Source organism: Macrobrachium rosenbergii, chromosome 44, assembly GCF_040412425.1.
Source record: "Macrobrachium rosenbergii isolate ZJJX-2024 chromosome 44, ASM4041242v1, whole genome shotgun sequence".
NCBI classification, from domain to species: Eukaryota; Metazoa; Arthropoda; class Malacostraca; order Decapoda; family Palaemonidae; genus Macrobrachium; species Macrobrachium rosenbergii.
This window is the reverse complement of record NC_089784.1, coordinates 7,076,616-7,098,424: the sequence shown is the minus strand read 5'-3', so window position 1 is coordinate 7,098,424 and position 21,809 is coordinate 7,076,616. Positions and strand designations below refer to the sequence as shown.

The window sequence follows — 21,809 nt, the reverse complement described above, 5'->3', positions numbered from 1 at the left end:
ATATATATATATATATATATATATAATATACGTGCGTGTGTTGAGTGTGCATAACGACCAATACATGTATTCAGACTTGTTTAAAATTAAAGATAAACTTCAACGGGTAAACCATATGTTCTTACGCATGCACTCACGCACATTCACACACATATATATATGTATGTATGTATGTATATATATAGATTATATGATTTATATATAATGTATCTATATACACACATATACAGTATGTATATATACATATATTATATATATACATATATATATTATATATATATACAGAACATGTATGTATGTACAGTATTTATGTAAATTACTAATGATTTCTAACAATCTGCTGTTTCAAACCCTATTTCTTAATGTATGATCGTGTCCTTATCATTCCCTTGCAAGCATCTCACTCGTTTTAATATTTGTGCCACTAAATACACTTCTGAAGAGTAAAATTCTACTGTAGGTCTGTAGTGTTTAAATCGCGATGTTTTCTGTCGTAATTCTCATATTGATTTTAGGAGAGAGATTTCCGTTTTGTACGATAAAGTAGGTAACAATTTTGTGATTCTTTGGTGTGGAGTCACTCTCTGTGCTTGTATTTCATGTATTTCCATTGGTATTATTGTTACTGTTTAAACTTCAATCGATTTAAATCTCTAAACCATCGTTTTAGTTAAGTAAAATTATATTTTGAAGTACTCAAAAGACAAAAAACCTATTTCCTTTGATAAGTGCCGAGATATAAAAATCTGAAAAAAAATATATATAATAATTATATATTTTTGATCTAGCTGTGACTCCGAATAAAATTTATTCTCGAGTCACTGGGCTTAACTGCTCTACAAGTCGAAAGATTTCCTTTGTTCTCCTTTCTAGAATCTTACATTCGAAATCCACTTGTTTACAGGGAGCGTTCATTGTAAGGGGGCTCTTGGGGTGAGGCCTTTTTCCTATCAGCGCTCCTTTTAATTCTCAATATTTTCCGAATGAAACTTTGAATTATTATACTAAGAAATGGCTGTCCTCCTTCATGTTGTCTTGCTAGCTATTGGCGTTATGTTCAAATTTTCAAAGTTATAACCTTTAAATATACCATCTGGTTTGTTGCTCGTTTACGTAAAGATATCATCTAGTGTTCAAGGATAATGAAGGATCAGGAGCTAAATCATTTCTGTGTTATTCGTGTAATCTGATATCTTGTATATAGAATAGGAATTAAAACATTTCATTAAAGTTATTCACTTCTTTAGGAGACAATTAAAAAAAATATATATATTTTTTGTAAGACAATGGCTTACTGGTTACAAATTCCTGTATTAATGTGCGACTCACGCTATCAAGATGTTCATATATAATAGAATAAGCATTCTTAGTTGACGGGAATGCCAGTGTTAGCTGTTCTGCTGTGTTTAGTATTTTCTAAGCTAAAAATGTTGTAATTATCAACAACGTCAGCAAACGTATTCATGTTGTAATGAAGACAAATAAAGATGTGCTTGTAAATGTACCGTTTTCCTATCCCATGAGGACAAAGACTTGAATAATTGTGTAAAACTTTTCCTCAAAAGTTCTGGTCAATAAAGCTCAGTGGGATTCTAATACCCTGATCTGTATGTGACACTCCCTGGCGTGACTCAGTCGCTAATGATGTAAATGAGACGACTTACAATTATTTTTCTCGTCCAACTGCTTTTCCTTAGAGATACAGCGACAAAAATATTGCACCAAGTTAAGACTTTGCAGTTCTAATTAAAATACTTTTTCACTTGGTGATCATTCCTTAAATTTTCTCTTTCTCCGACTTCGACAGAAGAAATCTTTCCTATGCCTTCGTTTGCTTTTCTCTCTCCCATAGTGACATATTTTGAGGGTAGACGGACAAAGCGCAGTATACGCGGTATGAAGCATATCTTTACATCATATATACTTCATGCATTTAATTTTAAAAAAATAAACGTTTTTATGTAAAAAACATCCAGAGCAAAAAGAGGTTATGATCTAAATTCAAGCAAAAATGCAGAACAAATAGTTCTCTGCTTATTAACCTTCCATTTTACCAAAAGACGTTCTTTCAAAAAAAGATATATATAAATCAATTTTCCTATTGTAGAGAAAATCACGCTAAAGAGTTTAATTGTGATAGCTGATGTGCTAACAATATAGACATATACAATTGATTTAAAAAAGAACTGACATGAAATGAATGCAGTGATTATGAACTGATCGTAGAGATTTATAAAAGAAAAAAAAAATGGCGCATTTAGATGAATGGTAACTGAAGCTTATGGTTGATTAATATAGAGAGACCCACCGGAGGAAGTCAGCCAATGATGTCAGACTGTACCGCAAGTTCGAAAGGCCTACTGCTGAGTCTGGATATGTTGTTTTACTGTCACTACTTGTTTTATTATTTCTCTTTATTTAGTTTTTCCTGTTCTGTCCCATGTTTTTTTCATCTCTAATCACTTCCCCATTTCCCTTGCATGGGCTTCTATCATTAGCAGTACGACTTCTCTGCTGACTTGAGTTTCTTGTGAATGCTGATTAGCACCGTTAGCCAAACCAATCGTCATTATAATAGGAAAACTCCATAGATTATCTTTATGTTAATATTATTACTCGTTTTCTTGTTCTACAGCATCTCTACTCTACCGGCATTCTTCACTTGCGTACAGCAAGGAGCTAGGGTAAGGTATATCACTTTTATTATTGGCAAAAAATCACATGAATGACGGGAACCTGTTTTCGGGCAGTGATTCTATGTGTATCACACTGGCAATTCATCGCGAGCTATTGCAGCAATTCATCGTCAGCTATTGCAGCGTCAAAGTCCCTTTCACTAACAAGGACGTAGCATTTACGTGGGACACTAGAATCCGTTCTGGGATCAACTCCGCAATGGTATGTGTTTCCTCAATGGATATGGCTGCTGACGACGAGAGAGAGAGAGAGAGAGAGAGAGAGAGAGAGAGAGAGAGAGAGAGAGAGAGAGAGAGAGAGAGAGAGAGATGCTACAAATGGTCTATATAACTACGAGTGAGTACATATTATACAGCAAAAGTAAAGTTAGTGCTACTGGAAACACTCTCTACCTCTAAGAAAAGAGGCTAATTCTAGAAAGCATAAATATACAATATCAAAGCGATTTCTAAACCTGAAGATTTACTTATAAGTGAATACAAGTTTGAGACAGATATACCTTCTTCTTCCTTCAAGACTAAAATTACTACGAAGACGTAGTAAAGATGTTATGTTGAGAGGTTATAAAATGTAGAAAGCAAACAAAAATGGGCATGGGGAGTTGGGGTATGAATGCAGTACAGCAAAACTTGAAAAAAAGCCACGAGAACCTGGAAGATTCCGGGGGCAACAAATAAGAGATCTTTAAATCTTATTGATAAACACAAACGAATTTGACTGATTTACATCAACATTATTTATCAAATTGTCATTTCTTATACAGTATAATCCATGCCATTTGGAAAATTAAAAATTAATAACAAAAAATTAACTGAATTTATAAAAATTATATGAATTTATATATATATATATATATATATATATATATATATATATATATATATATATATATATATATATATATATATATATATAAAATATTATTTCTGGATAATCGAAAGAATGACAGCATCTTCCATTGATGAATAAGTAAGACACACCTCGAAAAAGCATTTGGCCTGTGTGTTCTCTAGATTTTGTCCCCTTTACAAGCTGTGATCCATCCATTTTAATTCGCAGGGCTTCGTGAAATTAATTTCAAGTTATACGTTTTGAGAACACTGTTTTCATATTTTGTCTGAATCCTCAACGTGTCTATTTATATCTTCTTCAGCTCGCTGTATTTCCCAAGACGGTGATTATCATGGACTTCCATTTATGCATATTAATGGAAGATGCTGCCATTTCATCAATGGAACATGTTGCCATTCTTGGATTATCCAAAAACCCTATCGAAAATTGGTTGACATAAAAGTGAAATACAGTATTTCAAGATATTAAAAATTTGTCATTTATCGCCACAAAATAAAAAAAATAAAAAAAATCTGTTATCCATATAATTCATTTTATTTTCATGTCTACTTACGAAGCCATCGATGGTTTGTAGTAGTTCATCCCGAAAACCAGAACATTTATTTATTTATTATAAAAACGATCGGTTTTTCGTCTCCTTTAGTTTTTCTTACTCTAGAAAAGCCGTCAATGCATAGAAACCAGTTGAATGAATCCTAGGTAACTGATATGCCAACGAGTGAACAGCCGCTTTGCTATGGAAGTGCTCCTATGTGGAAGATTCCTCCTGTGATGGTGAAGTTTTTAAATAACTAAGGCATGGGAAATAAAATTTCTAAATTAGAAGCCTAGACGAGTACATGCCCCTTGTCATTCTATCCTATTTTTCAGGCGCCACGCCTCTTATGGGAGGCAGATTAATCTTGAAAGGTTTGCCGTCATTAAAACTTTATATAAACTTTCTCACTGATGATGGAAACGGCAGTCACCGAACCTTAACGCAACGAGTAGGGAAATGTGAAATTTATCAGGTGGACAGTTTCTTGGTGAATAATTTATGGGTGTGTGTGCGCGTGACAGAGAGAGAGAGAGAGAGAGAGAGAGAGAGAGAGAGAGAGAGAGAGAGAGAGAGACTTCTTTCGATGTGATATAATTCCATTTCCAACATCTACCTTCTAGGACAGGGATTTCACTGGTCATTCTCCTGTTTAATAATTGATTTATTGAAAAGCTTAGAATGTAATATCACATAGGCACAGAACATCATGATTACATGCGTTTGAGCGGAATTTTTTTTATATGTACTCCAAATTTCACATTATATTATACTGGTATTTAGTGCAATGTTCTTTTCTATCCCCAGCCCTGCAACAGAAACATAATCGCAATCGTTGAAAAACTGAAATAAAGTCTACGTGCTATTTACTATGAATGTTGTTAATCTGTTAAAGGGTTTAATTGCTCGTGTTGAGATTGTTGATATTTCATTTTACGAAAGAATTTATTCCAGTTTAATTTGTAAACTATGAACAGGTAGACGGAAAATGATCAGTTCCAAAAATAAAAACCTAAGCAAGAACTCCAATTCCGAGTTTCTGTAAAAATGTTTTCCCATAATAACATGACACTGACTGACTGGCTAAAAACGTTGTGAATGCTATAATTAAACATTTTTGCAATACTGTCCAAAAAGCTAAAGAGAAATATATTATTGTGCATTTTCTTAACCACCTACGAATACATACAAGTACAACACTAAGATATTGTGACTTTTATCTGGAAAACATGAATGCCGCGGTCTGATATTCCTGTTACCAAAGATGTGCTGTGGAAAGGCACGAGTGATTTGTGAAATCACCTCTTTGTTAAGGCAGTAGTACTGCCTTGTTGCTTCTAGAAATTTCAGGTAAACACAACAGAAATAAAAATTAGTAGCTTTAACAAGAGGTTGATTAGTGAGTACAAGGGCACGTGGAAATTTCTTTATAATATTCCTCACATAGCCTGGAATAGTTAGAAGTGATAACTGTCAATTTCCCAAATTTCTAATGTTTTTATTCACAGTTTAAGAGACATCATTGCGTATACCCTACCTGTGTTGAATGTCAACCGTGCTTTAAAGCAAAACAGAAAGAAATCAAAACAAACAACAAGAAATTAAATTCCTTACATTCACGCTAAAAATAGTATTTGATACCAGAGGGTATTTTTTCATTCTGATCATTGATTAGGAAACGCCATTCCTAAATAAATGAAAATTGAATCCACGCATTGGAGTCGATATATATTGTGTTTTCCGGGTTACGATTTTATTTAAAAATATTAAAACTGCAGTGCCTTAAACATGATACATAACCTGCATTTAGATGTTATGACAGGGGATAAAAAAGTATAAAAGGTTAATAGTTTTATTCATAATTAACATCTATGGATTTTTCTTGATTACTTTCCATGTTAAGCGACTATATTTACTCAAGCGTCCGATATGTGTTCCCATTTTTGGGACAGTCTGCCTCATATTCAGAGGTTAGTCGAAATAAAGAAGAAAGTTCTGGTCATTTGACATACAATACTACTTTACAGCACCAAGTGCTGTGCAACCGCCTTCAAATGAAGGAAATTCTCCAATGATTGTCGCAGAGGAAAAGGGCCCGAGTGGCTCCTTTTTGTTAATGTCATCTACTAGGACGTCCATTTGGCAGCCACTCCTCGTTCTGGCATACGATTTTTAATTGTCTTGGTTTCTGGCATCGTTCCATTGTAACCTTGCACCCTCTGCCCGTTGTTGTTGCTGAGTGGAAAATGTTGCACTTGTTAGCTTTAATTGTTATGTTTAATGTCGATATGTGGAAGGAAATACGTAATCGAAAGGTGTCTGTACCTAAGTAAGTTTTCTGGGCAAGTGGAAGGTGGGGGAGGAAGGGGGGTTAAGGGGGGGTTCACAAGTCATCGGATGGTTGGAAATAAGGAAAAAACTTGATTAAGATTTTTCTAGACTAATACGGAAATTATAAGTATATGCTGACTTTAACAGCATTACTAAACTTGTATACAATTATTTCTATAATCATACAATGTCATTATATATGTCTGGAAAGCGACCTAATTTCCTTCTTTTGAAAGGCTCAATATGCAAAAGTTTCAATCACCTGAAAAAATGTAATCTTTCATCTATATATATAGAATTTTCTGTTTACAAAGGAGGTTATTCAAGTGAACGGACAGAAGCAGTCAAAGTGGAATAAAATCGCAAGCAGATAAACAGTACACGAACTGAGGTATCTGAACTTATTTCTTCATTCCTGGCTCTAAATTTCGTAAATGAATCGAAATTTATCTCTCAGCTATCAATGCTTGTTTCGATAATATAATCATGTTAATTATTATTACCAGGCAAAAAAATAAAGAATATAACTATTCTTCAGAGCCTTATTTTACCAATAAAACCAAGCGCTCAACTTATTTCTTCCTGGTGGGAGAGGTTAAAGAAAACTAGGCGCAAATCAATACAAGATTAAAAAATTTCCCAACACAATTCGATGACAAGGTTCAAGAAATCTAAACAAGCGCTTCTCTTGATGGAAAGGCTTCGTTCGTCACACAATGAGAGGCAAAACGACCTCCCTAGATGATTATGTTGCAAGGAAATACGTCATTTCCTGAGAAATATTTTCTGACTTTGAGAACGGTGTATGTAAACTACGATGCGACATTAATTAAAACGATAGCTGATGAGTGCCAAAGAGAGCGCTAACACCTCTTCTTTTCTAAACAGGACAAAACGTTTTCCTTTCTAAATAGAATGACACATTTTCCTTTCCAAATAAAATATATATGTAAACAAATGATCAGAAATACGTTCGTTGGTTTTCTGATAAAGTGCAAGTAAAACAAATTAGCAACTGATACAGAGGTTGAAAATGGTGAAAATAACTAGTGCCTGTTTTTAAATAATTATTCGATATATTTATATATCTTCCTACAGGAACTATATGTTTAAACTGCTGCTTTTGAAACTTTTATGGTTGCATAATAGTAAAAATACGTTAGTTGAAAAAACGTCTCAACATAATAATGGATAACCAATAGTCTCCTTTTCCCGGATGGAATTTAAACGGAATTGGGTCGAAATAAGCAATTTCAGTAATGGGTCGTTATGAACATTTGTTCCAGCTGTCAGTTCACGACGATTTCAGCCATTTCCTTCCTCCATTATAATCTGCTTCTATATCTGGAATGGAGTTGGAGTTGGAGGAACGGGAATCAGCTGATTGTTTATGACTCTTTTACATCATCCGTCATCACGAATACGCCTACCATATCTTAAAATCCAAGCCGTAGGCTAGGTTTTCATATGTTTCAGTAATTCCAATATCTTATTTCTATATTTCTACATTACCGACTTACGCATCGTGAAGAGTATAAGAGATAAGAGAATCATTCTACATATATAACCTTTCGTTATAGGATTAATAACAATAATTAGTATAATTTTTAGGAGGGCGTTACCCACTAGGGATAACTGCAATACCGAATGTAACAGTGAACTAGTTTACCGTTTTTTCGTTCGAGATCTGAAAATGGAAGCATGTATACATTTTCCTAAAATCTCCGTGATTTGAGATCCTATGATGAATATACATATACTGTATGTATATATATATATATATATATATATATATATATATATATTATATATATATATATATATATATATAATTATTTAACATATAATATATATACTTATTTATATGGTCCGTTCCATGAGCTGCAATACATAGCTTATTTGTAAAACTAAAAGTTCAAAATTAATTCATGATACACACACACACAGATATATATATATATATATATATATATATATATATATATATATATATATATATATATATATATATATATATATATATATATATATATATATATACATAATGTGAAATGCAAACCTTAGATGCAGATGCATCAGGCACATAAGAAATTAAATATCGTGAATTATACTTTGGGAGGAAATTGTATGTAGGCTTTTACTTTAAAGAAGTTTATATCCTAACAAAGTTACCAACAAGTATTATGTTTATTGAAAGGCGCTCAAGTGTAAATATACCTTCCTACGAAATGTCAAGCTGGAATCGCCAGAACACTAGTTTGACCATTTATATGGAGTATTAAAGGTGAAAAAGAGAAAGAGATCGCAATATGCAATATCGTGATAATTTGATTCTCGAACTGACAGAGAGAGAGAGAGAGAGAGAGAGAGAGAGAGAGAGAGAGAGAGAGAACTTAGGGGCCATATGGTTTAGGGGATCAGACTAATAAAGTAATCAGGCTGAAAGGTGGTAGATTATCAGAGAATTCAGTAAAAGAAAATTGTTCTTAACTCAGCTCTGACTCACGTCAGGTCTCTCAGGTGGTACTGGGCCATACAAGTCAAAAGAAGTTGGAAGAGCAATTATTACCTGGGCAAGCTAACTGCTTGCATACCAGCGAGTTTTCCCCAACTTCCTGACTCAGCAATGACCCAATAGACAACAAAAGAAAATTTGTTCTTAACAATCACGTGTGGAACAGAAATAAATTTTATTCGGGATCGAACCCAGGTCTCTCAGGTTCCAACTTTTGACTTGTATGGCCCAGTGGTTCTTGCTTTCCACCTGAGAGACCTGGGTTTCTGACGTGAGTCAGAAATTTATTTCTGTTCCACACGTGATTGTGTGTTGACATATATATATAACAATATATATATATATTTATATATATATATATATATATATATATATATATATATATATATATATATATATATATATATATACATTACCACAGGTGAAAAATAAGAGACGGGGTGTAGGTCCTGACCGGTTTCGACTTTATTTCCAAGCCATTGGCGAAGGACTGATGCATAGTATTGCAAGTCACAAATATATATACTACAGGAACAGTACTGACGAACATACACAACCGTTAGAGACGACATATCCACCCACAGGCCGGTGTCAAGGTAGGAGTGGCCTTCAAAACTCAATTGGCTAAAAAAATCACAATATACTCTCAGGGGACAATACTGATAAACATACCGACCATAGGCGACCTCAGATCCACACCTGACAGGTGTCAGGGAGGCGGAGTTTGGAAACTCATTAGCATTACTGCTCCCGTACTGTGTTTAAATATGATAATCCTATTTTCATACATCTCTACTGCCTAGCTTAAAATTTAAACAATTTACAAATTTCTTTTGATATTAAAGGATCAATTTTTTACATCCCTTGACTGATATTCATATTATGGTTGTAATTTTCTTTTATAAAGCTAGATTCAATGACATTCCTTTCCAGTGCATTATTAGAATATACAATCCTTTTTGCCCCTTCCCAGTTGATAGCATGACTGTTCTCACTAACATGTACAAAAATACCACTGTTCCCCTGTGCATATCTCACACATTTCTTATGCTGTTCAATTCTTTTTTCCAGTGCTTTCCCCGTTGGCCCAATATAAAAGTTGCCACAAGACTTACATGGAACTTTATATACACACCCTTTAGTAGTGTCAGGGGAGTTCTTGATAAGTACATTTCTCATTGTTTTATTATTCTTAAATGCGACATTAACACCAAAATTCTTAAGAAGATGGGGGATATCTTTCATATTATTATTATAAGGCAGTACAAGCAAATTTTTTGCGTTGTAAGGTTCTTTTTGGTTTTGATACATAGTGTTTTTTGCCGCTTCAAATGCACTGTTTTACACTCAGGATATTTCAGTTTCTTGCCTGCATTCCTAATCTTATCTATTTCCTCATCAATATATCAGGGCTACATACCCGTGATGCTATTAAAAACAGATGAAAACACTGATTTTTTAACCCTATTGCTTTGTCCGGAATAGAAATGCACATATAAGAAGAAATATTAGTGGGTTTTCTATACACACTATATTTAAACCCACTACTATTTCTTCGTATGAGGACATCAAAAGGTAAGCACCCATCATTTTCCATTTCCATAGTGAACTTAATTGATGGTACTAATTGATTTAACTTGGCAAAAAGTTATTTACATCTTGGTTCCATGATCATACACAAATTATATTCGTCAACATAAACCATGTTACAATGTGGAATTATGTTGTTTTAGGTTTGTTAAAGGACATAATTTGTGCAATGTAACATGGAACCAAGACATAATTTGATAACTTTTTTGCCAAATTAAATCAATTAGTACCATCAATTAAATTCACTATGGAAATGGAAAATGATGGGTGCTTACCCTTTTTGGATGTCTTCATACAAAGAGTTAGACTTATTTTACGTGGCTAAGAACCAATTGGTTACCTAGCAACGGGTCCTATAGCTTATTGTGGAATCCGAACCACATTATACCGAGAAATGAATTTCTATCACCAGAAATAAATTACTCTAATTCTTCATTGGCCGGCCGAAGACTCGAACTCGGGCCTAGCAGAGTGCTAGCCGAGAACTCTACCAACTCACCCAACGAGGAACTAGGATCATCAACTACCCGATATCTCTGGACCCGAGAGATATCTGATTGGGCCTACATGAAGAAGATGAAAGGGACTTTTAAAGTTTAAAATCACGGCATATATCTTAGTAATATGGTTAACAAAACAAAGGGAAACTCTCCATTAACAGACAATGGTTAAATATTTCCCTTTTATGTTCATAACAGTTGCTATGAATATCTTACAAGTTGTGAACCATTTTTTCTTTGTTCTGAAAGGCTTCATTTACATACAATTAGCTGAACTTATGAGGGTCTCCCACTTTAGAGTACCATTTCTGCTAAACGGCTTTTTAGCAAACTGTCTTTCGTCGTTTTGCAAGTTTATTTCTTGAGTAACTGATCTAGTTAAAACTATACACACACACACACACACACACATATATATATATATATATATATATATATATATATATATATAATTATATATACATATATATAGTTCTAACTAGATCAATTACTCAATAAATAAACTGACAAACAATGAAACAGTTAACTAAAAAACAGTTTATCAGAAATAGGCCTCTGAAGTGGCAGACCCTCGCATATGCAAGTGTATGTGTATATATATATATATATATATATATATATATATATATATATATATATATATATATATATATATATATATGTGTGTGTGTGTGTGTGTGTGTGAATGTATATATATGTATGTGTATAACTATATATATATAGTTTTAACTAGATCAATTACTCAAGCAACAAACTAACAAAACAATGAAAGTTTACTAAAAAGTCGTTTAGTAGAAATGGTACTCTAAAGTGGAAGACCCTCATAAGTTCAGCTAATTGTATGTAAATGAAGCCTTTCAGATCAAAGAAAAAATGATTCACAACTTATAAGATATTCATAGAAACTGTTATGAGCATAAAAGAGAACAATTTAACCATTGTCTGTTAATGGAGAGATTCCTTTTGTTTTGTCAACCATATTAGAGAGATATATGCCGTGACTTTAAACTATAAATGCCCCCTTTCAACTTCTTAATATAGGCTCAAAAATAATGCCAAGCACTTTGGCGGCAGATAGGGAAAAGTTTCCATTACACGTATGCTGAAAAATCTATACATTCACAAAAATTACTTATGTGTGTACACATACATATGTACAACCATATATATATATATATATATATATATATATATATATATATATATATATATATATATATATATATATATTAATATATATATATATATATATATATATATATATATATATATATTAATATATATATATATATATATATATATATATATATATATATATATATATATATATATATATATATATATATATATATATATATATATATATATATATATATATATAATGTGTGTATATATCATATACACACACATATTTTATTCTATCTTCAGTTCATCTTTTCAAAATGATTTCCCTTACTTCCTTAATTTTTCATTCAGCTATCCTTTGTCTGTGTGGTATATACTTACTTTACTTGACTTGAATTAAACTGACCTCTTATATATTGTTCATTGGTTTTCCAAGATGCAAATTAATACTGAAAATACTTTTTCTTCGTGAACTGTTTTTCGGCAAAAGTTTTCTCTACTGCTGTTTAATTTTTCCAGGGTTTGAAATTGTAGAAATGTCGTAAAGAAAGAGAGAGTCATGTGTAAATTCTCATACAAATCCTATGCAACTTTGTTACCCTCAGCTTAGAACAATTCCTTGAATAGAACAAGGGGTATGTATGAGGAGTACGGTTGATTCATTAAACGGTAATTCGATTAGGTAATAGAAAATGAACAGTACTATTAGAGATCCAATGAATATTTGAATGTACCCTAGCACTGGTGTATGCCCACGTCCCTGTCTTGTAGGTTGATTTTTTAATGGAAAACTAGAAGCATATGACGATCAGTCACTTATTCTTTTGTATTGCTCTGTGACTCTTTGCTTCAGGGAAAGTGAGAATATCTGCTGCATTTTCAAAATATACCTAAAACTATTTTACCATTCACATATCTCAGTTTAATTTACGGTAATGTCCATGACAGAAATAATGCAGCTTGAATAATAATGACAATATAGAAAAATTCTTTTTTTCGTATAGAAGCAGCATTCATACAATTAATGACAAATCCTTCTTTTAATACAATGTTATAATTATTATTTTATTTTCTAATTTTTTCACTCTCATTATTAGTATGAATGTATTATTTGCTCCACTGAAGTCTCCTTTCCTGGCATGTACTTCCAGCTTAAAATTGCCAAACAACGAAGCTATGGATTTGGAACTGTAATGATGTTTACATCTGTCAAACAAACCTATTCGCGCAAATCTTTACTTTTGCATTGCAATTAAGAACGTCCGCTAAAGGATTTGCCTGGAAATGTGCGAGTTGTTTACCCTCGGTGTCTCCCCATTAGTCCGTTTCTCATTGTCAGCATCATTCTGTAAGTCTCGTATCCTATTCAGATACCCAACTTACGTCTCGCCTATTAAGGCTTTCAGGAAAATTCTAAATCCAATTGATTCAAGTGAACATATCTTCTTCTTGAAGGTGGAGTGATCAAATATTAACTCGAACGCTGTTGTGTTTTTGACGTTCTGACTGCATCATCAGTTGGGGTGCAAATATTCCCTTGGAGTGATTCCAAAAAGCATGTGCTGTCTCATTTATCTCCTCTGAGATGCAATAATGCTTTTAATTTTTTACTTTCTTTTGCTCTGGCCGATTTTACTGTCAATTTTCCTCGACCCTAAGATGACGTCTTAGGCTCTCGACCATAACACGTCACAACGTCTATGTACACATTAAAAATGTCACAATTAGAATCTTCCAAATTAAAGGTGGAATACTTATAATATACATTAGAAGGTTTCCTAGCCATGTCCAAACACAGGTTGTCAGAGGAAGGTGCAGAGGTCGTTATCTGTGCCACAAGGGTATCATCAAAGGGTCCAGGGGTACTCGATTCTTTATTGATACTCATAAAGATCGAATCGTAAAAAAAAAAAAAAAAAAAAATGAAAATTTTATAAAGATATCATCAGCCTTTCATGGAATTGATTCTTCTACCAATGGCACCAATAAGAGTCAACTCCCAAATGTCCCTACCCTGCAGGGGATGGCACAGCACAATGAGGGTGGCTCAAGTGTAAGTCAAGCCCGCTTGTTAGGACTGAGAGCATTATAAGAATACAATCATCCCCACCCTCATCATGTTATGGGCAAACCGGACAGAATGCTGAAAGTCCTATCCAATCCACGGCCCAGTTCTGCTGAACAGTTCTGCCCTCGAGTTATCAATATGACATCCCTCAGGTTATCAATGTGCCACGGCCCAGTTCTGCTGAACAGTTCTGCCCTCGAGTTATCAATATGACATCCCTCAGGTTTTCAATGTGATATCCCTCAGGTCCAAACATTATCGGGTAGTTGATGTTTCTACCACAGTTCCTACTATTAGCTTCAGATATAAACCCAGTTCCAGCTATGATGCCTTTTCCTATTTATCAGGTCAAATAAATTTCACCAAGAGTAGAAAATTCCACAAGATCAATGTGGTCCCAAGTCGAGGGGGTTATTCTACAAAAAGTCTGGCAGCGCTTATGTGATAGCAAAAGAGAAAAAAAAAAAAAAAAAAAAAAAACTTGAGGAAAAACGATTTTTCTATATTATAAAAAAAATTTATGAATAGGGAATATGTTTCTTTCACTAGCACCTGCTCAGTCTTTGATCATATTCCAAAAGGAATACATGAATATTTACTGTTTTATAAAAACGCTTAAAACGATTTAAGTCATTTATCATAATTTATCAACTGCTAAGGATAATTCCATATAACATTTTTATTTATCCTTAATGTTTATTTTATCCATGAAAATTTAACGAAACACATCCTTCAAAATTCAGTCTGTCATTTAAATTTTTCATGAATATTAAAACGCGATCCGACCGTTTCCTAAAAAATTCATCTTAGAAGTTACTATTATTCAGCCATTCTTTTTCTCTACTGAATATTATAAAAATTGGGAAAAAATTATAACCACTACCTCAGAAATTATTGATATCTTCCATCTTCCGGCCTAAGCAGCTGATAAAACCTCACTAAATAGCTATTAATGAAGGACTGAACGAAACCAAAGGACGAAATTGAGCTACTTCTTGCGGCAAAATACTTTCAGGTAGGCGTGTCACTTCCTGATGCCGTCATCCTCAGCCACTTATCACTAAGTTTCTTTTCCACTCCATGGATGTTATAAAAAAATCTTCTGATAACCTAGACCGCGAAGGGATGCAACCAGACAATAAAAACCGCATATAAAAATCGTTTAGAAATGACGTAATGTAGTCAGAAATCTAACAGCATATAGAATTAAATAGATTTTCATTCCAGATAAATTAAATGAAAAGGGAATAACTGTGTTACATAATCTGACACTCCATAATTATAAAAGCACTGATTTATTTATTTATGGAGAGGCTTTCAAAGTATAAATTTATAATTACAATTAGCGACAAGCGAATATCAACCTGAAACAATCTTTTAGGTTGCTAGCTTGCAAAGTAAGCTTCCACATAATAGAATTTCCACATGTAACATAAATCAGACAGAAAAAGATAAAAGCAAATATAGAAAAAGCCAGAGACACAAACAGATACATTCATGAAGAGCAACAAATGGTTCCGAAGAGCATACATAGTGTGCGTGCAGCTTGCTCATGTCTGTAGGACTGAATGGTTGTCATTGGCCACAATCCATACCAACAACAAACATGCTGACAAATTTGACATGCACCCCTAGGCAATATCTATGGAGACGGTAGTTGCCGTTGCCTATTGAAAAATAGTACATACTAACAGCACATTAATGGTTGGTGAAATAGATTCTATATTTGATGCATGTTTTGTACATGATTATACACTAAACCACATGCACATGCACACACATATATATATATATATATATATATATATATATATATATATATATATATATATATATATATACATATACATATATACACACACACAAAGACACACTCTGACTGGGTAGCAAGAAATCAACTCACGTTGACTAAGGCCATGGATCACTTCATGTCAAATGGCTACTAGTCCACCCAACTGTCACTATGCCAGTACCAACTTTTGAGGTTCAAAAAAACAAGTGCGTGGAGCTAGCAACCTCAGCCCTCAAGACCTACTGAGAAGTGGAAAGGCTGTAATTTTTTTTTTTTCCACCCGCTGACTACAGTACTTCGGAAGGGAAAGGGAAGCGTAGAGTGAAAAGTCTCTGCAGCTCTAAAGAAAAAGTTAATATATTAATTTTTTTAACAGCTGAATCCAGGATGAGACTTTTAAACCAGAAATCTCAAGAAAACCAGCCAGTTCCTAAACCTGCGCAGGAAGCTCATCAAATTGTAAGCTGACACCCTACATACAAGAGTCCATTTACTTCTGTCTTGAATCCCATTTCAATGAGTCCCCAAGAGTTATAACTTTATGGGCTTGTTATTTCCCCAATACTCTTATTATAATCATTATTATTAGAAAAATATTGTATTAAGAATACATAATTCATTAATATCTAAGCAGAACATTATAGAGACACAGAACATTCAACTGAGGTCGGACATCTTCCCAACATAGACACTTGCCTTTTAAATTTAACGGCCGTTGAATGGCGGGGGTGGAGGAAATCGTGGGTTGATGTGCTTGAGTCAGTGAGTTACAACACGGACAGAGTTCGATCATTACATTCTAGACATGCAAACAAATACAGTTGGATAAGAAACCCCTTTGACATTGAAGCTGAATACTTGCTTCAAGAAATTGCAAACATCAGCAAGCTAAAGGAGCAGCTCATCGAGATTCAAAATGATGATACACTTCATTACAATTTCAAAAGGCAAACACAGAGGCCATTTTGGGTAAAAGTATACAAAGAAAAGTTGATTCTTGGAGGTGAAGTCCTGAAAGTACTCCTTCCCTTTGCTACAACTTTCTTGTGTGAGGTAGAATTTTCAGCCCTCACAGTCACAAAGACAAAGTACAGAAACCGCCTGCAACCAGAGGATGGCCTAAGATGTAGTCTATCATAAAAATTACCCAAATTTGAGGAGCTGGTCAAACCAACCCAGTGTCAAGGTTCTCATTGATTGTGATGCTAGCCTACTACATGTTAAGTAGGCTTGTATGAATAATTTTGCTTTTCTTCCTCCACAGTGGCAAATCATAGCGTAATTATACATTTAATTTTATATCATGATACAAAAACATTTTGGTTTTCTTTATGCTAGTTAATGTATTGTTTCTTTCTCATGGATCACTGTTATGCAGATGTGCTGCTTGCATTGATAAAAATCTCTGCACGTAATTTTTGTTTCTGTAACACGTTTTCATAAGCATAATTATATAAAAAGAAAATGTTTATGAGGGTATGGGTCGCCATGGTTAATATGGACAAGATTTTGGGTCACTGCCAAAAAAGGTTTAGAACCACTGGTATAGAGGGCAAACTGCTGACATAGATTAATGAGAGAAATGGAGCTGAGGCAATGGTATGTTATGTTTCCATTTTTAAATATGGAGTGATGTGAGAAGTATATATAAAAAAAGACCCATATGTAAGAGCAAAGGCATGGAATAAGATGGATTGTAAAGAATGAGGAGTGGATGATCTTTATTGATCATAGAGTATTCATTAGGAATACTGAAGAGAAACTGTAGACACTACAGAAGGGGTTCGTAAGTGTTTATAAGAGGATATTTTTAAGAGTGCATGTTAACATGAATAAAGTTGAGTATATGGGAACTAGGAAAATGTAGCAATAATAATATGGACAATGGGAAAATAGAAGCGCAACATTTGTTTAAGTATTTGGGAGCAAATATGGTAGGATGAGAGATGAGATGAGTCCAGATTAGGTGAAACAAGGAAGGTAGCAGGATCTGTGTAAACCACAAGGAGGGAACTTGAAGTCCTTTGAAGAGCAATGTGCGACTGAATAAAGAAATTGTTGAGGAGAATTGTTAATGTGTGGCAGAACAGCTAAAGGAAGAAACCTAGAGGTATGTAAGAGTTGTAAAAGGGCTAACTTAGGTGAAGGGAAGGACAAGTCAGTAAAGAGTAGACAATTTGGGTGAAGGGAAGGACAAGTCAGTAAAGAGTAGACAATTTAAAAGCAGCAGAAAAAAAGGAGAGAAGATTTTTATGGACTGATTAATGGCGTGAGCGAGATACTGGTAAGGGCCCTTACACACGAGGACACTAGTGTCCGCCACCGGTCTCGGACACTAGTGTCCTTGCTCAAGACACCGCCTGGCAACTAGTGAGCCACTCACACACCTCAGTCGGAAGAATGGCGGGAAACGAAGAGCTTCTACTTGTTGCTTTGCTGGTGGTGACATGGTGTGGTGGTGTGGGTAGGTGGTGGTGACATGGTGTGGTGGTGTGGGTAGGTGGTGGTGACATGGTGTGGTGGTGTGTGTGTGGTTGGTGACAGGAATGGGGTAACTTTTTGTGCGTAATAATGAATAAACTTGTATACGTAAGCACAGTAGATTCTTTACTTGCCTTGTGAACATGTAATGAAACAAAAATAAAAATAAACATAAAGGACTTAGGTATTTCTTTCTTTTCTGAGAGGGTTTCTCTTCAAAATCAGGAATGAGTTTCACCATTATTGCATTCCAGCAGTTCTGCTTTTCTATCTTATTTGCATATCCCTCACAAGATGGGTCCCATAGTGCTGGTAGTTTTTCTGTTTCACAAATGAGGTCCTCCGTGTTCAGCTTCTCCTCCACCTCCTTCGAAATTGTCCTTGATAGGCCGTCTCCTTCCATCATGGGATGATGGTGGGTGTCAAACTGAGCATGAGAAGCTGGCCAGTGGGCAGCGGTGGCGGACACTGGTGGCTACGTGTGAAAGCTTCCATTTAAAACAATGCTTTGCAGTGAGTGGCGGCAAACGTCAGTGTCCGCCACGTGTTGCGGGAGCGAGACACCGAAATATCTGTTGCCCGGAAGTTGTCTGTTTGGGACACTGCTGTTGCCTCGTGTGAAAGGCTCCATTTGATAATATGGGAGGCAACTAGTGTCCGACACCGGTGGTGGACACTAGTGTCCTCGTGTGTAAGGGCTCTAAGAGGGAGGCTTCAACAGCTAGAACAAGAGAGTCCATGCGCCCACACACACACACACACACACACACACACACACACACACACACACACATATATATATATATATATATATATATATATATATATATATATATATATATATATATATATATATATATAAAACTAGTATTTGTTTTCACTCTTTAAAAGTTTTACACAGGCTTTCTACTGAGGCTTTATCACTTAAGAGCCATTTCCCATTATGTATCACGGTGAGACTCCATCAAAAATTGAGAAGCATGGGATCCCTTGCTATATCTACGATTTTGCAATCAACTTAACAGCGACCGGTTCACGGAACTCTGGGAGCAACTCTGGAATCGTCTCGTTGTCCCGATGGACACGGTTAACTATGACGAGAGGGAAACTGGCAACTGATCCATTATCGAGGCCCACAACAACTGTCAGGGAGGGTAAACTTTAGTTCGTTGTTATCGATCTGTTCAATCACTCTTCCACTTCGCTAGTTCTGTACATAGGGTGAAGAGAAGGGAACTACATCAGAAGTATATGTGACTATTGCTTCTCCGATATTAAGATTACTTATGATGATTTTCGTATTTGCAGTATCGTGCTTTAATACAGTGGTACAGACGCACTGCACCTCAGTTTTTACATTATTTATAGACTAATAAAACAGGTAAAAAAATGTGCCGAAGTTTCTTCGGGGTAATCTATTTTCTGTACATCATATAATCAAGACCACCGAAAATAGATCTATCTTTCGGTGGTCTCGGTATAATGCTCTATGAGCCGATGCCCATGAAACTTTAACCTCGGCCCGGTGGTGGCCTGGCCTATATCGTTGCCAGAAGCATGATGATGGCTAACTTTAACCTTAAATAAAATAAAAAGTACCGAAGCTAGAAGGCTGCAATTTGGTATGTTTGATGATTGGAGGGTGGATGATCAACATACCAATTTGCAGCCCTCTAGCCTCAGTAGTTTTTAAGATCTGAGGGCGGACAGAAGTGTGGACAGGAAAAAGTGCAGACGGACAGGCAAAGCCGGCACAATAGTTTTATTTTCAGAAAACTAAAAGGAGGGAATATATGAGGCGTTCGTGAAAGTACAACAAACTTTTAAAACAGCTTAAAAGCAAGGGAAACTAACATAATCACATACAACAGGAACGTATTTATTCTACAATGACGGAAAACATTTGAATTTATAAGATATCTAGGTTGCGGCGCTACATGAATAATAAAGACCCATGTTTCCTGTATTGCAGACAAGATCATGGTTTTTACGAAGTCTTTTTTTTTTCCCCCAAGAAGTCTTTTTTTCTATGTCTTTAAAAGGCGCATTTCCTGCAGTAAAAAAGGCAAACAATACTTACTGAGATATAAAACTGACTCATTTATTTCAAGACTGGATAGCCAACACCACAGTTAACCAACATGTCAATTAAACTTTGAACTTATTGGCTAACTTGATAAAAGTTAAATAGTTAAATGTACACATTAAAAATGATACATTTGACTGCGCAGAAACAAATGAATAAATCTAGAAAGCGTTTTTGTTCAGAAATCTCATGAGGATCGGGAACTTTTTTGTGAGGAAAGAAATGTTACCAGACATTCTCTGGCTAAATCTACCCTGACATTACACAGATATTGTTCCAGCTAGTATCTTGTTTGTACTCATAATAATAACCATAAAGACGATGGAATGTTGCTTGCACGGTAATTGCTTGAGAGAGAGAGAGAGAGAGAGAGAGAGAGAGAGAGAGAGAGAGAGAGAGAGAGAGAGAGAGAGAGAGAGATATTTTCCTGGAGCATTTTTTATGTATCACTGATAAAGCGTAAAGGAAATGGGGAAGCGTAATTAATTTCGAATCCATTTCCGGTCAAGAGACGAAAACATGGAAGCTGACTGCACAAACGTCAGAAATTTGGAGAATTTTCTTAGCCCCATTAAAAAAGCTATAGAGGCACAAGTAACCACAAATAATCCTAGCGTGAAGATATAAGCTTAATCATGGCAGGAAAGATCTAATGGGAATATAATGTTTACTGTCACTGAGGAAATAACGGCGTTCTGAAATTCTGGAGGAGTAATAATAATAATAATAATAATAATAATAATAATAATAATAATAATAATAATAATAATAAGTAAAAGACCCTCTTTTACGCACGTAGTGTTGAAAGTACTATCTGCCTCATCTTCATTTAATTAATATAGAGTTTTTTTCTAACCTTCTAAAAATTGCTTTTTCAGGGTTATTGTATTCCGCCGGTAACTCACAAATGTTCGTCATTCTTTGGAGAGGTAAACAGTGTACTATAAATTCGGATAGCTTTACTGAGAAGGAATACTCAATAAAGCTATCCCAGTTTACAACTATTTGCCTCTCCGACGAATGCGAACATCGGTAGAATGAAGTTACCCTGAAAAAACAATTAAAAATATAGAAAAGACTCTTTATAAACTGAATGCAGGTGATGCAACCATCACTTTTCAATAATAATAATAATAATAATAATAATAATAATAATAATAATAATAATAATAATAATAATAATAATAATAATTCAATAGAAATTAAGGTAAGGTAGTTGGAATGGAGTAAACATTGA

General features: G+C 34.6%; 1 protein-coding gene across 3 annotated transcripts in view; it reads right to left on the bottom strand.

Annotated features, from left to right (window-relative positions):
* The window catches only part of LOC136829302 (uncharacterized), a 516,924-nt gene that overhangs the window by 400,004 nt on the left and 95,111 nt on the right, over positions 1 to 21,809 (bottom strand). The window lies entirely within an intron of this gene.